This window comes from Hipposideros armiger, unplaced genomic scaffold (genome assembly GCF_001890085.2).
Source record: "Hipposideros armiger isolate ML-2016 unplaced genomic scaffold, ASM189008v1 scaffold_58, whole genome shotgun sequence".
Taxonomy (NCBI): Eukaryota; Metazoa; Chordata; class Mammalia; order Chiroptera; family Hipposideridae; genus Hipposideros; species Hipposideros armiger.
The window spans coordinates 2,134,876-2,159,158 of NW_017731408.1; the positions used below are offsets into that span (position 1 = coordinate 2,134,876).

Consider the following 24,283-nt stretch of genomic DNA (forward strand, 5'->3'; position numbering starts at 1 on the left):
CCACTCGGCCGGCCCCACGCACACATCTTAAATGTATATTTGCTAAGTTTTGACAAATACATACACCTGTGTAGCTCAAACTCTATTATGACATAGATTACACATCATCATCACCCTAGAAAGTTCCCTCATGACCCTTCCCAGTCAGTCCCCACCCCCTGTCCTTCCAGAGGCAACCACTGTTCTGATTTTTCCATTGTAGATTAGTTCTGCCTGTTTCATGAATTTCATGTAATTGGGATCATACACTATACTTTTTTGTGTGGTGCTTCTTTCACACAGCATACTGTTGTTGAGATGCATCCAGGTTGCTGTATAATTAAGTAGTTTCATTCCTTTTTTATTGCCGAGTAGTATTCCACTGTGTGAAAATACTGCAGTTTCCCCATTCTCCTATTGATAGATATCTGGAATATTTCCATGTTTAGCTACTGTGAGTGAAGCGGTATGAACATTCTTCTACAAGTCTTTGTGTGTGTGTGTGTGTGTGTGTGTGTGTGTGTGTGTGTGTGTGTGTGTCTGTGTGTCTGTGTGTGTCTGTGTATATTTCCCCTCTCTTTCTTTTAGGTAAATGCCTATGAGTAGAATGGCTTGATCTTAGGTAGGTGTGTGCTTACCTTTATAAGAAACTGACAAATTTATTTGCAGAGTGGTTGCACCTTTTTACATTTCCACCAGTAATATACGAAAATTCCTGTTGTGCCACACCCTGGATTTTGTCATTCTTTTAAATTTTGACCATTCTGGTTGGTGTGTAGTGGTATAATGATGTTGAGCACTTTTCATGTGATTTTTGGCCAATTGTATATCTTCTTTTATGAAGTGTGTGTTTAAATATTTTGTCCTTTTTAAAAATTGGGTTGTCTTTTTATTATTGAGTTGGAGTTCTTTATGTATCTGGATACCAAACCTTTGTCAGAGATATGTTTTCAGATTTTTACTCCCAGTCTGTGACTTGCTGTTCATTTTAACTGTGTCTTTGATGAGAATTTCTAAATTTTGACAAGTCATATTACTATTTTTCCTGCTATTGCTTTTTGTGACATGTCTGAGAAACCTTTGTCCACCCCCACGTCACGGTGATAGTCTATGTTTCCCTCTAAAAGCTTCATGGTTTTAGTTTTTACATTTATATCTATGCTACATCACAGGCGAGTGTATGTTAGTGAGGTAAGATGGGATCAAGGTTAATATTTTCCATATAGATATCCCGTTATTCCAGCACCATTTGTCGAAAATATTTTTCTTCACCTATTGGTTTGCTTTGGTGCATTTGTTGAGAATCGTGACGCTATATGTGGGAGGTCTACTTCTGGGGCTCTCTGTTCTGTTCCATTGATCTACTGTGATTAACTCTTTCTTGCACCATTTTTAATAGTTGTATATGGTATAAATGCCCATAATTATATGGAATCACTTTGCCATTGTTGTGAAGTTTATAATTTTTTGCTATGAAAAACCATCCTGTTATGCATATTACTTCTGTTGTTTAATCTTTAAGTTATAAGTGGTAGAGATAATTTATAAACAAAATTCAAGGCAAATATGTACAAGTGTAATGTTATGGTTTAGTTTTATGTAGTATATTCTAATTTTTTTTTAAAGATTTTTATTTTATTATTTTTTTTATTGGGGTATTGGGGTGAAGGGAACAGTGCTGGGGAATTGGGGGAAGGGGAACAGACAAGTTGCTGTCGTTTTGTTCTTCAGTCTAGTTGTGGAGGACGTTGCTTCACTGGCCCAAGTTGGCACCATCATTGCGCTCTTTCCGGGCGAGACAGATCAGTCGCCGGCTTCTGGACGGCCGCTCACTGCGGCTGCTGGCCGCTCACGCTGGCTGCTGGCTACACACGGTAGCCCATGGCAACCCACTGCCACAGGGACTGCAGCCTCACGGCAGCCCAGCTCCAGGTTAGCTGTTGTTCAGCATCTTAGCTGTAGAGGGCAGTGTCACTGGCCCTCACATGTGGGATCCGAACCGGGGCCCTCCGGCGTCCCAAGCGAGCTCCTAACCATTGCGCCACTCGGCCAGCCCAGTATATTCTAATTTTTAGTTCTGTGACAAATGAGAGTTTCTGGAACTGGCAAGAAGGTACAGCGAGGCCTCTGGCCAGCAGCCATAAGGTCCTTATCAGCTGGGAGAAGAAACTCACTTTGCTTCTAAACGTCATTTATGGATTACTTCTATTATATTGTCAACCAGTGTTATTAGAGTAGAGGCGTATAAAGACCAGAAGCTTCAAAAGGACTTTCTTAGTACTTACTGTTCTCCACGGGTCCCATCAGATACTGTAAATATGTATTTGCAGGCATGTCAAGTGACTGGAAATGAGAGGCAAATATTTGACCAATTGTCAAGGCATTCATTCAATTATGGAAACAGAACAGTGGTCACCAGTCATGTCCTGTGTACTGTCAGATGGGAGAGGCGATCTGTCTTAAACTTTTTTATATGGTAATCAGCAAGTAATTTAGTTGTGTAAATAATCCCCAAGGCACATCATTTTTTATTTTATATGGGTATATAAATAAAATTATATGACTGCGTGAAGTATTTGTAAATGCTTAGCTTCTGTACTTGATGATTTATCCATTTACAGGAGCAATTTGTGGTGTACAGTCACCCCAGACATCATTTTAAGTATTTGTGATGCCTTTTGGGAAGATGAATTTTTAAGGGAAAAACAGTTGCTTTATGTGAACATTTAATATATACTTTTTTATGTTTATAAAGCTCAGCCCCCCCCCATGGACAGTGAAATCATTGTCCATCATAATATTTTAAGAGGTTTTCTTGTGTTTACAATAATAAACATGACTGTCTGTGTTGGAAAGACTACTGTATTGGAAAATGACAGTTCTCATAAATTATTAAGTCATCTCTGCAGTCAGTAATCAAAGTTTGATAGTTGCAGCTTGTGGCGAGCCAGATTTCAGCCAAGCAGAAAGACAGAGGGCTATATCTAGACCAGCATCATAGGAACTCTGTGTAAAAAACGGGTTCTTCAAACTTTTATATATGCCTTTTCATTTGTCGATAAATTAGAGATTTCCTTTCTGGGCCGTGGCAGTTATTTTTAACCAAATAGAAACTCTTGTCTGTGTGAAGCCTTAACTATCAGACTAGCATGGCCTACTATAAATAAATTAGAATCTTTCAGAGGCCTCCCATCTTTTTCTCTTTCCTTCTCTTTCTGAGGGGTGACAAGAAAGAGTATAACAAAATGCGTGGAAAAGCCATACACCCTCCATTCCAGGTCCAGTGCTGGTCCTGGAGTGAGCTCACTGTGGACCCTCGGCACTGCGGCCACGCTAACCCACCCCTCACTGCATTAGACTCTCGAGATGGTTTAAGATAGATTGTTGGTTTTAGTTGTATTGGCCTTAAGGTTTTGAGTTGTGTCCCAGCGTGAACTGCAGGAGCTGTGGACTGATTTCAGCCTCTGGTTCTTCTTGATTAAAGAATCTCTCTGGTTTCTCATGGAACCAGATGGATGCCCTGTTGTTCTCTGTTTGGGACTCTCCCTGTGGGAAGTGAGTGGAGGTTTAACCAGGCTGAGTGAGAGGATGGTCACGGCTGGCTGCTGTACGTTCCCTTCAGTATCCAACTTCCCCGTCCCCTGCCTATTCTCCTAATGAGAAATAAGCCAGAAAATGGGACAGAACAAAATCTAAGACCGAAACCATAAAACAAGTGTAAGATGAATTTCCTCCTGTGACTCTCTCCAGTCTTCTCATCTAATCATCCTGTTTTTGAAGCAACTTTTGACAACATGCATTCTATGTATCAAATCAACTTAGTGTATTCCTTTTTTTTTAAATTAAGAGCTCGGAGATTTGTATTCTCATATAATTCTAAAGTGGAGGATTAAAGTTAAGGACACTTTGTTCTCGTTCCTTCCTTTCACACTGTGATCTTTAGCCCCATCACTGGGCTGTGTGTGTTTGGTGTGTGATCAGTGTAACTGGCGTTCGTGGTTTTCTCCGAGCTGACTCTTGTTGCTAATGAACATGATCCGTTTATACGCTGTCACTTAGTATAGGCATGTTAAATAATTGATTGGGCCAGGACAGATAGAGAATGGCAAAACTAGTCCCTTTGTTGCTATGGTAATACATTTGGTTGAAGGGGACTGTTTGTCATTTGGGTCCATCGGTCTATCTAGTGCCGGTGACATAATTGCCCGTGGTTGAGGCAGATGGAAGGGAAAATCAACTCAAGAGGTGGTGGCATTTTGAAGCAAATTGATATATATTTCAGAGTTCTTCGGCTTACCACTGCGGAGTGACTTACTCTTTTGTATTAAAAGGCTCATTCTTAGCTAATGCATCAGCCTAGAGAATGAGTCAAGTGACAGATTTGTTTACTTGCTAACGTGGTGAGATTTGATTATTTATAATGGTTTGATCATTTATAAAATGGTTAGTGTGTGAGGTTTACATTCTTGCCTCTATTACCTCAAGGAGGGCCCCCTTTAAGTGAAATTGATACCGTATTTATTAGGGACCCTAAAGGGAAAAGACAACATAGTCTCTCTTTTCGTCTTCATTAAAAAAAAATTCATACATCCTTAAAGGTAGGGGTTATATGCATTTATGTATTCTTTCAACAAATACATATTAAGCCTTCAGCTGGCTGCTCTTAGGGTTTGGGAGTACAATGTGAGCAAACCAGATATGGTCCCTGGACTCAGAGGTTAGACGCTAGTGGACCAGGCCCACTTATCTTTGGGTTCCCCCTTTAACACTATCCTTTGCCTTATAGAAACCTTTTGCAGTAAGTGATAAAGCTTTAGAATATTTCCTTTCTTCTTCTTTCCTTGTACAATCTCTTAATATGAGATTTTTCCCAATGGTTTATTAATACCATTTGTTAACACAAAAGTGTGCGAAAGCTGAAGTGACATAAGTACACATTTTCCATTGACCCAGGTCCTTCCTATTCTTTATGGCTTAGCTCAAGTTCTGCCCCAGCTATGATGCCAGCCAAGACAATAGCAATCACATTTTGGGTATTCTACTCAGTTAATGTGACATATTTTATCTTCTTATATCATTGTTTAATTTTTCTTATGTTCTTGCTATATCTCTTAGATGTGTTGGGGCAGAATAAAAGCCAGTGGTCAAGTCCCAGCATCTTTGTTTTATAGAGAAAGAATCAGGCCTGTGGAAATCAAAAAATAGCTGGTTCCTAGAAGAATCACGATTGGTATCCAGGCTTCCAGACTCTGGGACTCCATCTTTTTTCTCTTTCCTCATTTCTGAGAGGAAGCTCCAGCAAATGCCATGCTTTCAACTTGGAGTGGGAGGGCGTCTTGAGACCATGGATGGTGAACAAGAGATCTGACTCTAGGATGGACTGTGAGTTCAGGCATAATGCGTTATGACAGTGGTTAGATAATGCAGAACTCATGGATATAGCACCTCACTGGGTGTTTTAATTTGACACTTTAGGCAGTTGGAAGCCACTGTTGGCTTCTGAGATGATTAACATGAGCAAACTAACACTCAAGGAAAGATGCAAGAGATTCTGGCTGCTGTGTGTCAGTACATTTGGGAGCAGGGAGGACAGCAGGAAATGACCTTGAAGGGGAGTGTTGCCCATTTGACACAAAGAAACTTGAGGCTCTTTGATTCTGAACGAAGATGCTATTATAAATACATGACAGAAATAGGAGTCAGATTCTCACATGGCATGTCAGCTCCGTCTCTTTTGATCAAAGTAAGTTTTCTGATTCTGAATTTTGATGATTTTTAAAAATTTTCACTTGCTGAAGGATCCTTCTAGTGTTACTTAAGCTCTCATGCTGTGCTCTGCTATTCTAGCCCTAGTTCTGATTGAAATAAGTTGAAATTAAGAGCAACCTCTTAACTAGGTTAAGTGAAAAGGGAAATTTATTGAAAGGATGCTGGTGTCTGAAGGAACTCAGAGTCAGCTGGGCCGCAGGACAGATGAAACTCAAGCTCAGCCTGTCCTCAGACCAGGGCTTGGAATGCCAGCCCAGCCCTCAATTCTATTTTCTTTCTTTTGTTTCACTCACTAAACTGGCTTTCATTCCACATAGCTAAACTGGGCTGCTTTATACCTCCTGTCCCAGGTATTGAAGCAAATAGAGAAACTCGTTCAGCATTTCCCCATGCCTGGGGGAGGAAATCTGATTGGCTTGGCCCATATTTTCAGTCTAGTCAGCAAAGACGGAAGCAAGGCAGCCTGGCTCATGTAATGCCCAAATGGCTGCCTTGAGTTGTGGGTGTTGAGGGGCAGAGAAGAGGGCTGGGCAGATGCTCCCAACAAACTGAAATACCCTCTTCAAGTTACCCAAATTCCTAAAATGTTGTTTGCCATTTGTTACATAAGTGTTTGGAGATTTCTTTGTGGCATAATGAAGAATTAAATCCATTCAGTCCATTTTATCAATTTCATCCTATAAAAGTGATTCAGAACCCTAGCTTTTCCTTGAAGCCTGTATTTTGCTGCTCACCTCTGCACTTTTCAAATCCGATTGGAAAATGAGCCCTTTTTGGGGGGACAGTGGGTGAGAAGTTAAAGGTCTGCAATGCTGTAGCGTAATGCCCTGACAATTAAAATGTGAATGTGCGTTAAGAAATCTTGTTCATTACAAACCACATTTCTTTTGATTGTGTTTGTTTATACCCTTCCTAGAGAAGTTTAGAAATGAATAACCTTGAGATATGCAGCCCTCACAAAGTTTTACTAGCTTCAAAGATTCTGATTTTATTTATAGGCTGCAAGAAAACACTCAGTGAAGTTTGTTGTGATTCACTGCTTATCACCTTGAGCTATTGCCACTCAGTGCCAGGAAGGCATTGAATCTCACACAATGAGAGAACAGAATAAAAACCATGAGGCTCACAGCAGAAGCCTAAGTGTTGTTATCTTAGATGTTTCTCATAACATACTGAATGGACCCAGGCCAGTGACTTAAGGTCTGAATTTTTCTGCTCACTCCCACCCCTGTGAGAAGTGAATACTTTGTCAAAACAGCAGCGGCTTTGAGTCTAGTTCTTTTGGCAGCTGAAGGAAAAGCTAACAGCAATTATAGTGTTCAAGCTCAGCGGAATAGTGGTCTGGCAAAGAGTAAATCTAGATAAATGATGCTTTGGCCTGTGAGAATACCCCCGACTCCCAGGTTTGATTTATGCAAACGTGCTTCTCTACTGCCTATTTTCAATATACAGCAAACAAATTCTCTCTGTTACGTGCAGATTTGAGAGAGGCACTGAAGCAGGTAGCTATTGAATGCACATGGAGGGTACATGTCTGCTGAAACCCACTGTCCCTGTGGAAATACAGAACTCACATATGTAAACCAGAAACATGAAGTGGAGCAAACTAGGTTGCAAGTCAGATAATAAAATGATAGATGGAAAGGGACCCCATAGGTGCTCCCAAAAAGCGGGCATGGGATTGGAGGCCAGGCTAGGAGGTGGTGGGTGTTGGGAAGGGCTTCATATAATGGCTCCTGCATGATTGATGCGGCTAGTTATTTTTACTGTCATTTTCTGAATTCTGTATTTGGGTAGGGGGAACAGGGAGACTTTAAAAAAATTTTTTCTTTTGGTTGTTTTGTTTTGAGGGGGCTTGGATAGCCTGCTTTGTTTTTTTCATTCCTTAATGAAAATTTATCTCAAAGACAAAACCAGCCACATTTGTCTTTGTTTCAGTTTCAAGAAGGGTTAGAGTGTTCTTGTCCCCTCCACTCCCCAGCCCCCTGCCACCCCCCATCCCCCGCCACACACACACAAAGGAGGCTATAAATGGTGGCAAAGGTGTGCGAGCTTTGGACTTTACTGAGTATTTCACTCATGGAACTACCTTCTTAAAGCTGTCATATACTATGTATCATAACAGAGGTGTCTCCTTCCCGACCTGTTTCCTGCGGCAGCCTGCATCTGTAAAAGGCCTCCTGAGCCTTTCTTTGCTGGGTGGATGTGTCTTTTTCTCTCCCAGTCTGTTCAGTGAGCTACAAAGCAACCTGGAGAATGATTGGTTCTCCCCACTCATGTCTATTTTACAGGGGGGATGTAGGCTCCATAACTGCCTTTTATCTCTGGTTGCAAAGGACAGAGACACACTCCTGTGACCTCAGGTTGTAGGACATTTATTGTTAGGTTCTAGGAAAAGGGAACAGCCAGGCTGCAGGAAGGGCAGGGGCTGAGGGGAGCTGCACACCTGGAGGCTGGAATCAGCAGGTGGTTTGGAGCCCCACTAGCTCCAGGAGCCCCCGCTGGGGGCTTGTGGAGCATGATTCTGGGAGCCTGTTCTCACTGCTAACCTGGCTACTCTCTAGGTTGCTAGTCTGCCTTGGGGCTTATCTGCTTTACTGCCTGTTGCCAGCTAGCTTTACTTACTAGGTCAAATATCCGAGAGAAATCGAATGATTGAGTTAGCCATCATCCCTGAGATTGAACCATGTCACAGGTTGATGGCTAGGCTAGGAATTAGTTCCCACCCTGGTCCTATCATGCTCTGTTCCATGTGACTGACTGGTTGGTGCTGTGTGTGTGTGTGTGTGTGTGTGTGTGTGTGTGTGTGTGTNTGTGTGTGTGTGTGTGTGTGTGTGTGTGTGTGTGTGTGTGTGTATTAGTACAGAAAATCGCTGCCTAAGGCTGCCCTCTAGCATGGTTGGGAATATTACCAATTTCTTTTAGCAGGGGCTATGGCAGGGCACACACACACCACAGTGGGATGAAGAGTGCACTCTCATGTAATGCCCACAAGATACCAGTAAGAGGGTGAGGTTATTATCCCCATTTTATAATTGAGGAAATTGGTAAGCACTTTGCTTAAAGTGATAGACTTAGTAGGTGGCAGAGCTGGAATTTGAAGCCAGATTTATTCGACTCCTCTAGGCCATGACTTGATTTTTACCTTTGAGGTCTTCAAAGATGAGGTGACGCCATGTTGAAACTTGACATGGTGCTGGTTCTTTCTTGTTTGGAGGGGCTGAGGCTGTGAGTTTTTTCCTAGTGATGGATAACCAAGAAAGCATCTCCTGCTTCCCTCTCAAAGAAAAGATCTCCTAAGAAAGATTGAGTTTTCAGCTATTAAAAGGAAAGAGTTAAAACTCAATACTTTGAAACCGATGCTGTTCTCCCTCTTAAGACAACTGGACTGGGGGCTGGGCTGGGAGTGGTTCTCAAACTGAGAGGTCTTCACCCGAGTTGAGAAACCCTACAGGCGAACATTCCTGGAGTGGACCCTACCAGCCCTGCTCAGTTCCCTTCCACAGGTTCTGTGTACAGATTCTCTTCTCATTTGGGATTTGGGATTTCTCTCCAGCAGCCGGAGACTACAGACTATAACCAGGACAGTAGGTTGGCAACTGACACACAGTAGGCATTCAGCACATGTTTGCTGGATAACCTGAGGCTCCCCTGCCTGTCCTCAGGTAGGCAGCTCCTTAATGACTCTCTCTTTCCTCATGGCACAGACTCGCCATTTCTCTTTGTTCCTATTTTACTAGCCCAGGGAGAGAAGGCAAGATTTCTGATACCTGTTAGAGGGAATTCTTTAGAACTCCCTTTGGGGCTCTCTAGTGGTTCAACGTTCAGCTTCTGTGATTCTAATGGTGTTTCGTCTTGTGAACTGCGCGCTGGGAAAATGAAGATGATCGCAATTGCCAGCTGCTCCTCTCCCCTGCCCCACTTCCCTCCTTTGACTTTACCTCTGGAGATTTGGGGCCAGACAAGTTTAGCTTCCATTCTTTGCTCTGACACATCCTGTCTGGGTGACCTTTGGCAAGTTACTCAGTCTCTCTGAGCTCAGGGCATGCAAAGAAGCACTTAGTACAGTGCATGGCACATGATAATGACTCAAGAAAAGTTAGGTGCTGCCAATAGTATTATAATGATAATTGTTGCATATTCTTCTCAGGATGATTAATGCTCGTTATTCCCAAAGGGGGAGCTCTTAACTTTGAGCTGCAGCACCCTAGGAATGGACAGCAGCCTGAATTCAGGGTCCTTTTGTTCATAAGTCTGTTGTCATCCTAGGGTGTGAAGCATTTCAAGTGTTACAAAACAAATTTGGTAGGAAGATAATTACCATGTTTCTAATGTAGTTAGTTGGGAGCTGAGGTGTTTTAATTAATGATGTGCCAGGGACCCTTTCAATAAGATGAAGTGCGATTTTTTTAAGGCTTTTATCTACTTGGTCATAATTAGGGACATTTGGAATGCTCAGGCCTAATATTTGCTGATTTGTACACTTTCATTAAGCAATCACGATTGAATGACCCAGTGACCAGACTTGCAGGGAATCAGGTCCCAATGTTTGAGGAGGAGGAGGAGGTTATGCTTTCTCTGCTCCCTGTCCACTTCCCCCTGTAAACTTGACTCAGTAAAACAGTGGTGCTGACATTTTGGTGAGGCCTTGATTTGTATAAGACTCCCTCTGCTGGGCCTTCCTCCTCTTGCCTTGTGAACCAATCTGGCTAAATTAGAGAATAAAATTTTTATATGGCATGGCTGTTTTGGGGGCGCTAAAGGTGATTAATAATGGAGATAAAAAAGGTGAAGTTAGAGCCGTGAGAATTAGGAGAAAGAGGGAGAAGAGTCAAGTCAGGAAGTTGAGAACTTAAAAGGGATTATGGATTTCATATCTAACCCTCATTTTTATAGACACTGAGCTCCGTAAGAACAGGTACCATGTTTGCTTTGTTCTGCGTTATATTCCTTGTACTTTGCACAGAACCTGGTGCAGAGTAGCATTTGTTGAATAAATGAATGAAAAAATGAAGGCCAACTGATACGTAAATTACGTTGATATCTACAGGGACAGAGCCTGGGCCAGAACCTGGATCATCAGGGCCCAGTGAGAGAGAGGCGTAAAGAAGCAAATGAGGTAAAGAAGCAAGAATTAAAAAAAACAAACCAAGAATCACCAGAAATATATCAGGAAGGTATAAGGACATGACAAAATAGAAAATGTTAATTTCACTTGCTGGTGATTCACATGGAAGGAACATAGAATGTGTGATGTGTGGCATTGCACCATTCAATGCTGCTACGTGATAGTTTTTCAAAGAGCAGCAGTAGGGCAGCTGCATGACAATTTTGCTATTTGGTCTGTGCCTTTTCTTGGTTTTATCCTTTTACTGCTTAAAGTAGGATGCCTTTTCAAGCTCAGAGCCTCATGTTTTCCCTTTTCCACAATAGGTTTATAATTGTGCTGACTTACCATTAATTTCAAAACTTTTCCATGCTATTAATGTAGATTATGTAACTTCTGATCCATCTGTATTTGTCAGATCCTTTATAACAGCAAGTAGATCAAAAGCTAATAGGACAAATATCTTCATTCAACAGGATGTTGAGTTTTCAGCCAGTTCCCCCAAACATGCCCTCTGTTGTGCATGTTCCAGACTCTCTTCCCACTCCCCATGCTACCCCCACTGCAAACATACAGAGCTGCTGCAGGGGCCTCCTGGAGCAAGATGGATAAATGCTCCATAAGCAAGGGGGCCCTTTCAGGCACCATAATGGTGGGTTCTCCTACCCTCCGCTTCTGAGGCTAGGTAAAGATTCTAACTCCTGAATCAGGTCAGAGCAGTGGCTGGTGGTGGTGGATTTCTTGGATAGGGGCGGAGTGGGGGGACAGATATTTCCTGAGGCGTAAGAGAGCTCAGACTAACCATCAGACTCCCCCCAGCATGCCTTTTACAGCTCAGGGCACGTGTTGGTCATTGTGAGGTATGTTGAGTAGAGGTTTCCTTAGAGGACAAAGGTGAGGACCACCCATCATCCCTTGTTAGAAAGTATCTTGGTGATGTTTTCCTGGGTGATTGTAATACGGTTAACTGTCAGATAATTGTAGGGGTGGGTAGAGATAAGTACTTGCTATCACTGTAGGGCTGGAGCATGTACGTGAGGGAACCAGTTTACGGGCTGTTTTGGATGGCATGTAGGCTATATTTCCTTTAGCTCACTGGAACACGCATGATGACTTCCAGTTATGTAGACACCTAGAGCAATTAGTTTTGAAAATCCTAAAGTATGCCCATAGACCTATTTATCCATCTATCTGTAATTATTTATTGATCACATACCATGTGACCCAGCCTGGCTAGCCCCTGCTCAGATAGACTAGTGAAATTTGGTCCAGGGCTTTTGCACTGTCATTGTTTGTGACTTAGATTATTAGGGGAAGCCCATTTACCCTGAAATCAAGACAGATAGCCTGTGGGGGTTCTGAATAGAAATTCATCTGTTTCCTTGTCATTTTAGAGAAAGTATCACACTTGTACTTCCCGCAGTGGATTATGCACAATCAACAGTGATGAATATATGAGCGTTTTTAATTAGTCTTCATGCCCTCTGTCTAATGCAATCAGAAACCCTCTATCAGAGTAGAGATTCATAATCAATCATTCATCATCTTCCGAGGTGAATATAAGCCCATTTGCTTTTAGCCTGCAATGTAAAATACCTGCTGCAGAGAATCATTGAACCAGGCAGATATCTATAAACCAAGTACCATATTTTGAGCGTGTACACTTAAATCTCACATTGCAGATTGCTCTGATTAAGAGTGATTGTGTGAATTACGTTGTCTTTAGCCTTCATTCTGCACAGTAAACATACTGACAGACAAAATAGCATGCGAGTATCCCACTGGCATCAAGGAGACCTGCTCTCTAGGCCTCGCTTGGAAACCAGTTTCCTCATCTGAAAATAAGAGGATCGAAATCGCTGTTATTTAAGTTCTCGTTATGCCATGTTATAGTTGTTACTTAGAACACTGACAGTAAGCAGCATTTTTGGATCCTTTGGTCTGTGCTGAACACCAGGCCACTGTAACTGTGCTTTACAGCAGCTGCGTGAAGCCGGCATCATCCCGTTTATTCCCACATCACCCCCTGAGGTCGTGACTAGGAAAAGGCCATCTCTGTCTTAACCTGGGAGTTCTTGGAGAGGCTGATCTTTGTTGGCTAAAGCTTTGGAGATGTGGATGTACAATGATTATCTAAGCAAAGGTCATTAAATTGAACGCAGAATCCTACAGAGATGGTTTTTTGTTTGCCTGAGTGGGCCTGACAAAATTCTGCAATTAAAGTGAAATTGACACATTAAAATTCCTAATTGAATTGATAGCTATACAACTCCTTTATTTTGATCTGCTGTTAAAATGATTTTTTTTTTTTCGAAAGTGAAATTCTAGAGAAACCAAGAACAAGGTAATCCTCATGGTTGGTCAGCAGCATTAGTGAGTATATAGAAACAGGATCACTTTCATTCACATACGCATTGTTGAGAGAACAAATCGGTCCAGCTTTTGGGGGGCCTATTTACATCAAAAGCCTTTAAGTGTGCATACTCTTTGAACCAACATTTCCACTTCTGGAATTTAACTGAAGGACAAAACCAAAGACATCTTCAAATGTTTAGTTAAGAGAATGTTCATTGTCTACTGTTTATGATGTTAAATACCCAACCATTAGCAGATTCGTTAAAAAAAAATTTAATGTTAGGATATGTCATTAAAATGGCATGTGTTGTTAAGAAAAAAAAGAAATTATATAGTTTAAAAAGCAGTACGTGCTATATAAGCCCATCTTAGTGTAACCACATGAACAGATATCCACACATAGATATTAGTTTTACGTATGCATATATCTGGGGCTTAAAATAGTTATTTTTGTCTGGTGGAGTGATATTACAGTTTTTTGCATATCTGCATTAATTTTTTTTTGTAATGAGCCTGCATTACTTTTGTGATAAAAAGAAAGTAGTAAAAGCAAATAATACAACTCTCCTGAAATAGAAACCCCAGCTCAATCCGAGGACTAGGAAATGCTTACAAACCTGAATTTGTAAGGAAATGTAATTGTTATGAATGTGCACCATTTTTTATCCTGAGGTAATCCAGTTTTGTCAACTTGCCTTTATTTATGTTAGTAATTGAAGAGGTCTGGGTTTTTTTGAATCAGGATTTAGAAAAATTCCACTCTGCATGTACCCAGAATAAAATCAAAGGAAACTCAAAAGAAAAAAAAAAAACAAAAAAACGGCACTCTCTGGGGAACAGTCTTTTTTCCTGCAATACTTAAAACTAAAAGCAGTGAAACTTGTTTATTGTAGAAATTTAGAATATCACATAAGGAAAACAAATGAAATTAAAACATATACAATCAATCCTACTATCTAGAAATAGCCACACTGACAAATTAAGTTCGTGAACTCATCCTGGGTTGCCTGGTAGTCACATGTCATTTTTTTTAAAGAAACTGCCAAACTGTTTTCCAGAGAGGCTGTACCATCTTTCAACCAGCGATGTATGAGTGATGCAGTTTCTCTGACGTCTTGCCAACATTTTGTGTTGTCACTGTTTTTTATTTTATCTTATTCTGAGAGGTTTATAGTGATATTTCATTGTGCTTTTAATTTGTGTTTCCCTTATAGCTAATAATGTTGAATATATTTTTATGTGCTTATACGTACCTGCCTTCTGTGTATCCTCTTTGGTGAAAAATTGTCTTTTGCCCATTTTCTAATTGGATTATTGGTTTTTTACTGTTGAGTATTGGGAGTTCTGTAATAGTCTAGACACTAGGCCTTGTCACATAATGTAGTTTGCAGATGTGTAGTTTGTTAGATAAGGTTTTTGGGGTTTTCTTTGTTTTTTGGGGTTTTTTTTGCCAGTCTTTAGCTTGTCTTTTTATCTTCTTCCCATAGGCTTTTATAAAGTAAACATTTTTCAGTTTTCATGAGGTTCAGTTTATCAATTTTTCTTTTTGTGAATCGTGCTTTTCGTGTCAAGTCTCAGAACTCCTTTCCTAGCCAGCGTGGACTTTTGATTTGTTCCTCAAAGACCCTATAACGTTGATCATAATTTTTTTTTAACTTAAGATGCCTGTGTAGAAATTGGTTTAGAATAACTTTATTGATAACTAGACTATTGTCTTTCTCTTTCTCATAACTTTAAAAAAAAATTCATTTCAGATGTACAAAACAACAGAGTGATTAGACATTAATATACCTCACAAAGTGATAACTCTAATAAGTCTGTTACCCATCTGACACTGTACATAGTTATTAGAATATTATTGACTATATTTCCTATGCTGTACTACATATGTCCATGTCTTTTTAAAAATTATAGTTGACATTTAATGTTATTTTATATGTAGGTATTTAATATAATATATGTAGGTATTCATATAATTTATGAAGTGATCCCCCTCATAAGTCTAGTACCCATCTGACACTATCCATAGTTTTTACAGTTGCTGCCTTTCTCATATCATTAGTTGGAAGAATATAAGGGCTCGCTTTTATTTCACGCTGTCAAGAGCTTTCATAAAACGTTGCAATCCTGCTTTAGAATGGGGCATCTGAGTTCCAACCATTTGTCCCTTTCACTGTCACTTTTGCCAGTTCTACAGTTTCTCTCATTGTAACATGTAAAAGGAATTCTTCATCCTTACCAGAAAGCATGGTGATGAATGTGAAAACAGAGGTTCTTGGGACACATATGCTCCCCTAAAGGGGAAAAGGGCTTTTCCTGAGTCAGAAGCTGCAAACCTTTCGGGCCTCTGTTTTATGTCTACAGCTCCCTGTAGGCCAAGGTCGTGGTACAGTAGAATAGCCAGGTGATTCCTTGTGATCCTTGTGAAAAACTACACAGCCTAGTTTTTCAGGCTGCCTCTTCTTACTAGCTGAGTAAGCAGAGGCCTGTTTCTTAATCTTTTTCTTCTTCAGTTTCCTCATTCGTAAAATGGGGATAATTATAATATCTACCTCATAGGGTTGTTCTAAGGATTACATCATTACGTGTAAAGTGCTTGGAGCAGGGCCTTGTAAGCCCTTATGGTTGTTAATAGTTTTTGTATTATGACTCTTGCAAGGGTCGTATTACGACCCTTGGGTGGTTGGTAAAGTGCAGATTCCTGGATCTCTACTCTTAGACCCACTGAACCAGAACTGAAGGCTCAGGCCTCCAGGGACCTACATTTCAGTAAGATCCCACGTGCTTCTTAGGAAGGCCAGTGTTTTTGAACAGTTCCTTAGCCTGCCAATCATTTCCATGTCTCCACGCTAAGTGAACTCTCTGGTCTTTAGTGGTGTGGTTGGGTGCTTCTGCCAAGGCAATGCCTTCTCTCTAAGAGCACTCCTAGCATTGCCAGAGACTCACCCAAGTTTCTATACAGAATCAAGTTATGGTAGAGCTATATATCCAGCTGATTCAGTGGTATGCCCACTGTGGGGAGGCAGGTGTGAGGCCATAGGGAGTGGTGGAGTCTGTGGTAAAGTGGAACATGAATACCATTCCTAAAGATCTCCAAATGAAAATAATAGTAATACAAAGTAAGTCTGTGGGCTGGAGCCAGTATTCTGGCTGCCAATTTTAATGGTCTTTGCATATAGGTATAGAGCAGTGTCTTTGGGGGGTAGTGCTGTGTGGAAGACTCTATTTGCAAATCTGTATGTCAGTTTTCTTGTAAATGAGCTGTTCAAGGCCAGTAATTTTTCTACCAGCTTCTCCATTGGGGATTATTGTCCAGTGTACATACTAGAAATTAAACTTCGGGGATAACTGTAGGCTATACAGACAGCAGTACATGTTTCCTTTCTCAGAAAGAATAAGACTCCAGGACTTCTCCCACAAGGGACGTCACAGAAAGACACAGGAGTTCTGTCCCTGAGAGATTTAACTGACATTTTCTTTACACAAGACATAACTTTGCCTGAGAGATCCTTTTAAGCTAGAGGCTAGCTCTAGAAACACAATTGGCTCCTTTTTACAATACCATGGGCGTTCTCTTAACCAATTTAAGTGGTTCCCTAGATTGCCAGTTCTTTCTATTCACTCTGGGGAACACACTTACTTATGCCCACTCCTTGCTACATGCTGTCTAGTGGGTTATTTCCAGCGTGCTCTCGGGGCCTGAACTTCTCCCACTGCTGAGTTGTGTGCATTGCTGCAGTCAGTACATAATTTCATCAAATAACATATAAACTGGTGAAATATATGTATGAAAAGCAAGTTGGCTGTTTCTATGACGTCAAATTCTTTGTAAAGGCTACAGACAAGTTGCTATAAAACATTGCTCTCAAATTGGATGTGGAAGAGAGAATGCTAAAAGATTCAGAAGATTTTTAAAATATGGAATAACCCTACACTTAGATTGGTTCATACTGAGATTTTTCTCAACTTCAAGTAGCCAAGCTGAATGTTGTATATTATGCATTATGTGTGTGTGTGTGCACGCATGCGTGTGTGTGTATATGCAATTTTTAAATTATTCTGTGTCTTAAATGACATTTTCTGTTAACCCGCTGACCATAATCTCAGTTGCAATAGGATTTCTGCAGTTATTCTGCTATATGATGACAAAATCGAGTAATTGACTAAGACTAGTCTGCAGCTATGTGGGAGGAAGTTCTTTTTTTAGAGAAAACAATGCTCTAAATGCAAAGTATCTATAAATACCTTAAAAAATTCTTACTGAAACTTGAAGTTTGACTCTTTTATGCCATAGCCCTATCAAGTTGTACAGCTACTTAGATACCAGTAATTATGCATATGGTGAAATCAACATTTTGTTTTTCTTCTGTGAAAAATTTCTCATATAAATGATGCTCATTATTCAATATAAGGTGATACAAAGTAATTCATTTTTCAAGTTCAAGGGTATTCAAAATACGGTATGGCAGTAAAATTGGGTGTAATAAATTATCCTTACTTTAGACAGGAGCTGATAAATTGTCTTATATAAGTTCTTAGTGATAAAAATTAGAAGTTTAGAAAATAAAAAATACTAACGGCCTGCTTATGTGGCTGACTGTTGTATTCCCACGAGCTCCTCTGGGTGTGTCCTGTTTTCTCCCATCAGGCTGGCAGGTTGGCAGCCCAGCTGCTCCTCAGGAGACAGAGCTTCCATGGTCTCCTGGACCAAGGATCCTTCTAGGCAGTGATGCTGAAGGTAGAGCAGGCAAGACATTTTGGATAAACAACTACATAAAATTTTCCTTATACTGACTTTGGGTCAAGTCCATGAGAGAGACACAGTTCACTAATATCCTCCTTGAAGAACAAAATTTGCTTTGGGTATATAAGTACCCCCTAAAGATAACCAGAGAGTCAGCTGCCCTTTGTGACTGGCAGACCATTAGATGAAGCTAGTGTTGTCACTTTTCTGTAGGTCATTCATCTCTTCCCATTAAGTGTTTGTTTAAGCACATCAAGCTGGTTTTTAGACCCTCTCTTGCCTTAGCAGCAAATGACTAGATAATCGCTTACTACCTGCGCATGGTAAGTGCCCAGGACTGTTCGTTGAATGAATGAATGACTTTGCCAATCTCAACAGAAATGGCTTGTATTTGCTCATAACCCCAGGTGGAGACAGGCGCTATCAGTTAGGTTAATAAAGTATTAAGCTGTGAGTGGGGATGTTAATACAGGCATCAGGTAGGAAAACTGCCTGGCCTGAGCTGGTAATTGGACTTCAGCCATCGCACATATAATTTTTGTAGTCTTTTATGTTTCTTCCTCTTTTCCATTATGAGGCTCATTCTTTTGAGACTCACGTCTGCGTCATCACCATCCAGTAATATTCATTAAGGCCCTACATGCTGAGTGCTGGGTCTCATGTCTCTTGTAATGAGCAGGAATGTGTGAGTTGAAAGATTGGCTTTTATGCGACACTGCTTTGTCTTGAAAGGGCTAATCTGTGAGTACACAGGACTTTGGCACACTGCAGTTAGTCAGTTCAGTAAGCTAATTAGATCGATCACATATATTTGTTGGCAAGCTCTGGCTGCCTGTTTAAAACAACGGATAAATCAGCTTGGCTTTGTGCTGGGAGATGTTATCAGAGCTGTGCTCTTTGTCAGGATTATCCATTAGTGGGTTCTTTATCTTGGTTCTGTAAGTAGCGGCTTCCTTTACACAACAGAGTTAACACTGTGATTCCTTGCTTATCACTGTTGCTTACTCTAGTACACCTTCGCAGTCACCAAACATGGCTCATGCAAAGTGCAATACTGGGTGATGCTTTGTTTTATGCTACTGTGGGTCCGGTTTTTTAAAAATGCTTTACAAATAAGCACTTGCACTTAGACATTTCACAAAATTTATGGAAATCAAAATAAAACATTTCTTGTTTGCCCCTTAATGGGTTGTGAGATGTGACTTGTTTCTCCCCTTTCTTTCTCTCAGTATTCATTGTTTCTAAGTTCTCTTAAATTTCCCTTCAAAGCATTTTTATTTTTTAAAATTTGCCCCGCTCTACTTTATCTTTGTGCTATTACCTGGCCTGTCCCTCATCACCACACCACCTGCTTTGTTTGTTATACCTCTCTCTCTCTCTCTCTCTCTCTCTCTCTCTCTCTCGCTCTCGCTCACACACACACACACACACACACACACACACACACACAGAGTCTCCTTTTGTCTCATTCCAACATGTACCATGTTGATCTGCCAGACTACCTNCACACACACACACACACACACACACACACACACACACACAGAGTCTCCTTTTGTCTCATTCCAACATGTACCATGTTGATCTGCCAGACTACCTCTTTTGCCCTGTAACTACTTTGCTCAGAAATCTTTCTCAGTTCCCAACTGCCTGGTGAACAGAGCTTACTTCCCTCGCCAGGATTCCATTAGCCAGTTCCATGTACTGTGTCAGTGGTAGTTTCTCTTCCTGGAAGGTAAATCGGGCTGCCCAAGGTAAGCTTGTTCACTCCTCCCTGCAGAACGGGGCTGTGGTTAAGAGCTTGGGCACTGGGATCAGATTAGCTCGGGAGCGATGCTGGTTCAACCATTTACCTTGGGCAGTTAGCCTCCCTGGGCCTTAGATTTCTCATCTATAAATTGGGCAAAATGATATAGCCCTTCCATCATAGAGGTGTGGGTTGTATTCTGACATATAGTAAGAATTTCGCAAAAGTGTAGTGTATTATGCTTATATGGTCTAAATGCCCTTCTAATAATTATGTTAGTACTTATATAATGCCAACTATGTGTCAGGCTTGGTCTGAAAACCCACAGTTACATGAATTTGTTTAATCCTCACGAGAATTCTATGAGGAAAGAATTGACTCCAGTCCCATTTTATAGATGAGAAAACTGAGGCTGAGAGAGTTTGTGACTTGCCTAAATTCACACAACTGGTAAGTGGCAGGGCTAGGATTTGAACCTGGGAAATCCAGCCATAGAGTCAGACCTCTTAAACACTATTCTATAAACCTAAATTTTTTTGTAAACTCCCTTCAGGAATCGCCTTGGCTCCCTAGCCTATAGTGGTGTCTCCCTGTCGGAACTCTTATGCACGTAATAGGCAGAGGAAGTTAGCAATTGCTTAAGTCCTCATTGTTTAGCATCCTCCAGTCCTGCATATATACTAAGAATTCTTTTGATTGAGTTATTACAGTAGTCCCCCCGTATCCATGGGGGGATACGTTCTAAGACCCCCAGTGGATGCCTGAAAACAGTGGATAGTACTGAACTCTCTATATGTTATGTTGTTTGTTTTTTAAATACATTCATACCTTTTCATTTAAAGGAAGCACTTTTCGGCTTCCCTTTTGCATATCCGATTTGCCAGCATCACTGCTCTTGTGCTTTGGGACCATCACTAAGTAAAATAAGGGTGACTTGAATGCAAGCACAGCGATACAGCTGCAGTTGATCTGATCGCTGAGAGGGCTACTAGTGACTAATGGGCAGGGAGTGTCTACAGTGTGGAGACATGGGACAAAGGATGATTCACATCCCGGCGGGACAGATTGGGATAGCACGAGATTTCATCACACTACTCAGTTTAAAACCTATGAGTTGTTTTTTTGTGGTACTTTCCATTTAATATATTTGGACTGCGGTTGACTGCAGGTTGAGACCTTGGAAAGTGAAAGCATGGATAAGGGTAAACTAGTCTACATGCTAAAATAGAGAATTTGGAATATGGAAATATCAAAGAAGAAACCAAAATACACATGGAGATAACTGCTATTCACATGTTACCTGTCCTCCTAATCATATTTATAAATATTATACACATGACAATATAGGCATCTATACACGGTTTGTATAATTATGGTCATGCACTTTGCATCCTTTTCTTGCTTACCATTGTAGTGAGTACGTATTTGCCTAGGTCATTAAATATTATTCTATGTTACCATTATAATGAGTGCCAATAATTTAATTGTTTATAGTGGACATAGTCTTTACTTCCAATTTTTGAATGACTAATAAACATTTCTACACTAAATGGGTCAGGTCATGCTTTAAAAAGGACACCTGGTAGGTATGTGAATTTGCCTTTCAAAGATTGAACCAATTTATTACTTCCACTGCAGTGGGAAACGCCAGGTGTTTCATTGCCCTTGTTGACGGCTTGTTCGCTGGTTTCTTTTTAACCAATAATGGTTTTGATTGGTCGTTGCTAATGTGATAGATGATCTAGGGCAAGGGTCATGTCTCAAATTGCACTGAACCCAAAGCACTTTTAGTAATAAGCACATGGTGCTCCAGGAATACTTATTTGGTTGATTTTGCAGTAGCGATGTGGTAAGCTTTATGGAATTCTGAGATTTTGGAACTGGAGAAGATGGTACAAACATTTAATATAGCCCCATGTTTTGAAGACAGAGAAAGTGAGACACAGGTTAAGTAACTTATCCAAGTTCATACAGATTTCTGGTTTTCTAACTCATTGATTTTTCACTATGAAACACTGTTTCTCGTTTGCCTTAATTATCCACCCACATCTGTCCATCCACACATAGCTGACTAAACCTGGAGGCCCCACTTATGACCATAGAACGTTTGCCATTCTTTGGGGTTAAGGTAAAAGGATTCTGATGAACCTATCCAGACATTCCAGCTTTGTAACCATTTAACTCTTTCTTTCCTCATATAGAGCTTCCCAGTTGCCAATGTTTTTAAACTCAAAGAAAATGGAAGGAGTGTGAAGATGGGGACCTGAAATATGGCCTGTCCCTCTGTGAGGTTGTTTAGTGCTTGCTTTGTGCTTAGACATAGGTTTCCTTAGGGGTCATGGGCTTTCGTGCTGGTTGCAGTGTCTCACGGTGTGGTCTTTCTCTTCTTCTACCATGGTGTTGAGAAAAAGTGATGGTGTGGAGCTCATCCATGGAAGCTGGCTCAGCTTGACTAACCCTTGGCCCTGAAACTGGTTCTCGGAGCCATCACTTTAATGCTTCTTTGCTCTGCAGGCTCAGAAGCGTGGAAGTCCTCACTGCTGTTTCTTCTTGCTTATCTCGTAAGAGCACTTGGCTTCCCAGGAAGGGCTGGGGAGCATGGGTTCTTATTTCTGTATGTCAATACTGTGGGATGAAAAGCAAACCCAATGAATTTTTCAGCTCAAAAAAATTGTTTTTTTGATATTGTGATGATTAAGCTGTACAAAGGTTGGCAGCTTCAAGGCTGGAAACACATGTTAAGTTCATATTTCATCTTCATTGCCAATAAGATTGACTAAAATTACCAAGGCAAAATGTTTCCTTACTCTTCTTAGTCTCAGAATAACCTACCTTTATCATCTGGTCCTTAACAGTGAATAAAAGATGTTATCAATTGATTATGTGAATCATCTCGGTGGATTACAATTTTCCCATAAAAATAATCAAAAAAGAAATCTGCTTTGAAAAGCCTCTTGCCTTTGGGGAAGGTGAATGCCTTAATACTATTCAGTATGCTTTTGGATGAGAAGTTTAGAAAAGGAACTGTTTCAAGTTGATAATGCCCCATTTATCTTTTAGGAATATGTTATGGTTGTTTAACTATGCAAATAATAGGTAAAACGAGGCTTAATTTTTTAGCAAACAACCCTCTTTCCCTCTCTTTCACTTATTCATTCATTCATTCATTCACTCAACAAATATATCTTAAAGGTCTACTATGTGATATGTATTGTGGGAGGCATTGGGTATATAGCAGTGAGCTGTATTTTGCTCAAATGTAGACCTTGCTTTCATGGCGTTTATCGTCTTTTGGGGCACAATGTCAAGTCCTTCAGAGAAGACTTCCTAGTGGTGGAAGCTTGTAAGCTGAGTCCTGAGGAATGAGAAATCATGGTGATCCAACCCTGAAGAGCATCCCTACTCTGAATAGACCTGAAAATGCCTCGGGAACGTGGGGATCCACGTACTCATGTGTCATGAGAAAAAAGAGGGCCATGAAAATATTCAGGTGTAATTGCAGAGTCTTCATCTCAAAAACAAAAACCATTTGCTGTTACTGTAGAGCCTAAACTTTGTTTTTCCAGGTGGCCAGACCTCATTAGCCAGGGCGGGAAATTCTCAGGTTACAGTTACAAAGGCATCCTTTGTGGTCCTACCTCATCGGCTCCAGCAGCATCAGCTCCTCTCTGCTTTGCCACTTGTTGCTTTAGTTTGAAAACTGCCTGGTGATTCTTTCTCTAGCTTGGCAGTTCTGATTTAGAGTAAGTGGATTGTTTCTATGCAGAAACCAGGAGAAAATTGTGACATGCTTTTGTGTAGTGACGCCACTGACTTGGGCTGTATCTTGTCCCCTGAAGAGTGGTCAGAAAGGACTGCAGGCCATTAGTTGTATCCTGCGTTGTGTGAAAAGTGGCGCAAGTGCCTGTAGATACAGTGCTGGAGGTTCTCAGAAGGTCTCTCCGAAAGAGCCAGGACACACGTCTCTGCTTCAGTGTGTAGATGGCAGCCCTCAGAGAAAAGCCACCCTTTGGAGCAGAACCACAGACTCACAGAAAGCTAAGGCTAAAACTCCAAGATCTCAAATTCTTTGAACCTTCTTAGACACTTGCCTCCCTCCCCCCCGCAACAAAATCTTCTATCGAAATCTAGAATATAAATCTGACAAAAGCAATGAATTGACACCTTCGAGAGTTTTAATTTTCATTATTTTTTAAATGCCTGAAGCACTGCTTCTCCCCAAAGCTCTTGGGTTCTGGCAGATTGAAACATAGCTCATAGTAATAGCTCACTTTTATTAGTGCTTGTAGTGAGAGAGCCACTGTGCTGACCACTGACTTCGGTCCCATTTAATCTCTCCGGCAGCCCTGTGAGGTCAGCACCGTTGTGCTCATCTCAGTTTTACAGATGAGACATTAGGCTGAAAGAAGCTGAACGTCCTGCCTGAGGTCACATGGCTAGGAAGTGATGGGTGTTGGACTTGAACCTGGGTGTCCCTGACTAACCAGCCAGTGCCCTTAAATGCTGATCTAGTGGGATCTCAGGATGTTGTCCTTACCTTGTTGAGGTCCTATTTGTGGTCACTGCCAGCACCAGGGTTGGG

At 40.9% G+C, this 24,283-nt stretch overlaps 1 protein-coding gene across 9 annotated transcripts in view; it reads left to right on the forward strand.

Annotated features, from left to right (window-relative positions):
- Positions 1 to 24,283, forward strand: part of FHIP1A (FHF complex subunit HOOK interacting protein 1A) — a 208,684-nt gene that overhangs the window by 74,121 nt on the left and 110,280 nt on the right. Inside the window, exon 1 of one of the 9 annotated variants that reach the window (XM_019641191.1) lies at positions 10,759 to 10,867. The exons of the other annotated variants lie outside the window; for them this stretch is intronic. The gene's annotated coding sequence lies outside the window, so the exon portion shown is untranslated. Of the gene's footprint in view, positions 1 to 10,758; positions 10,868 to 24,283 lie in introns of those variants that run through there. 9 annotated transcript variants of the gene reach the window in all.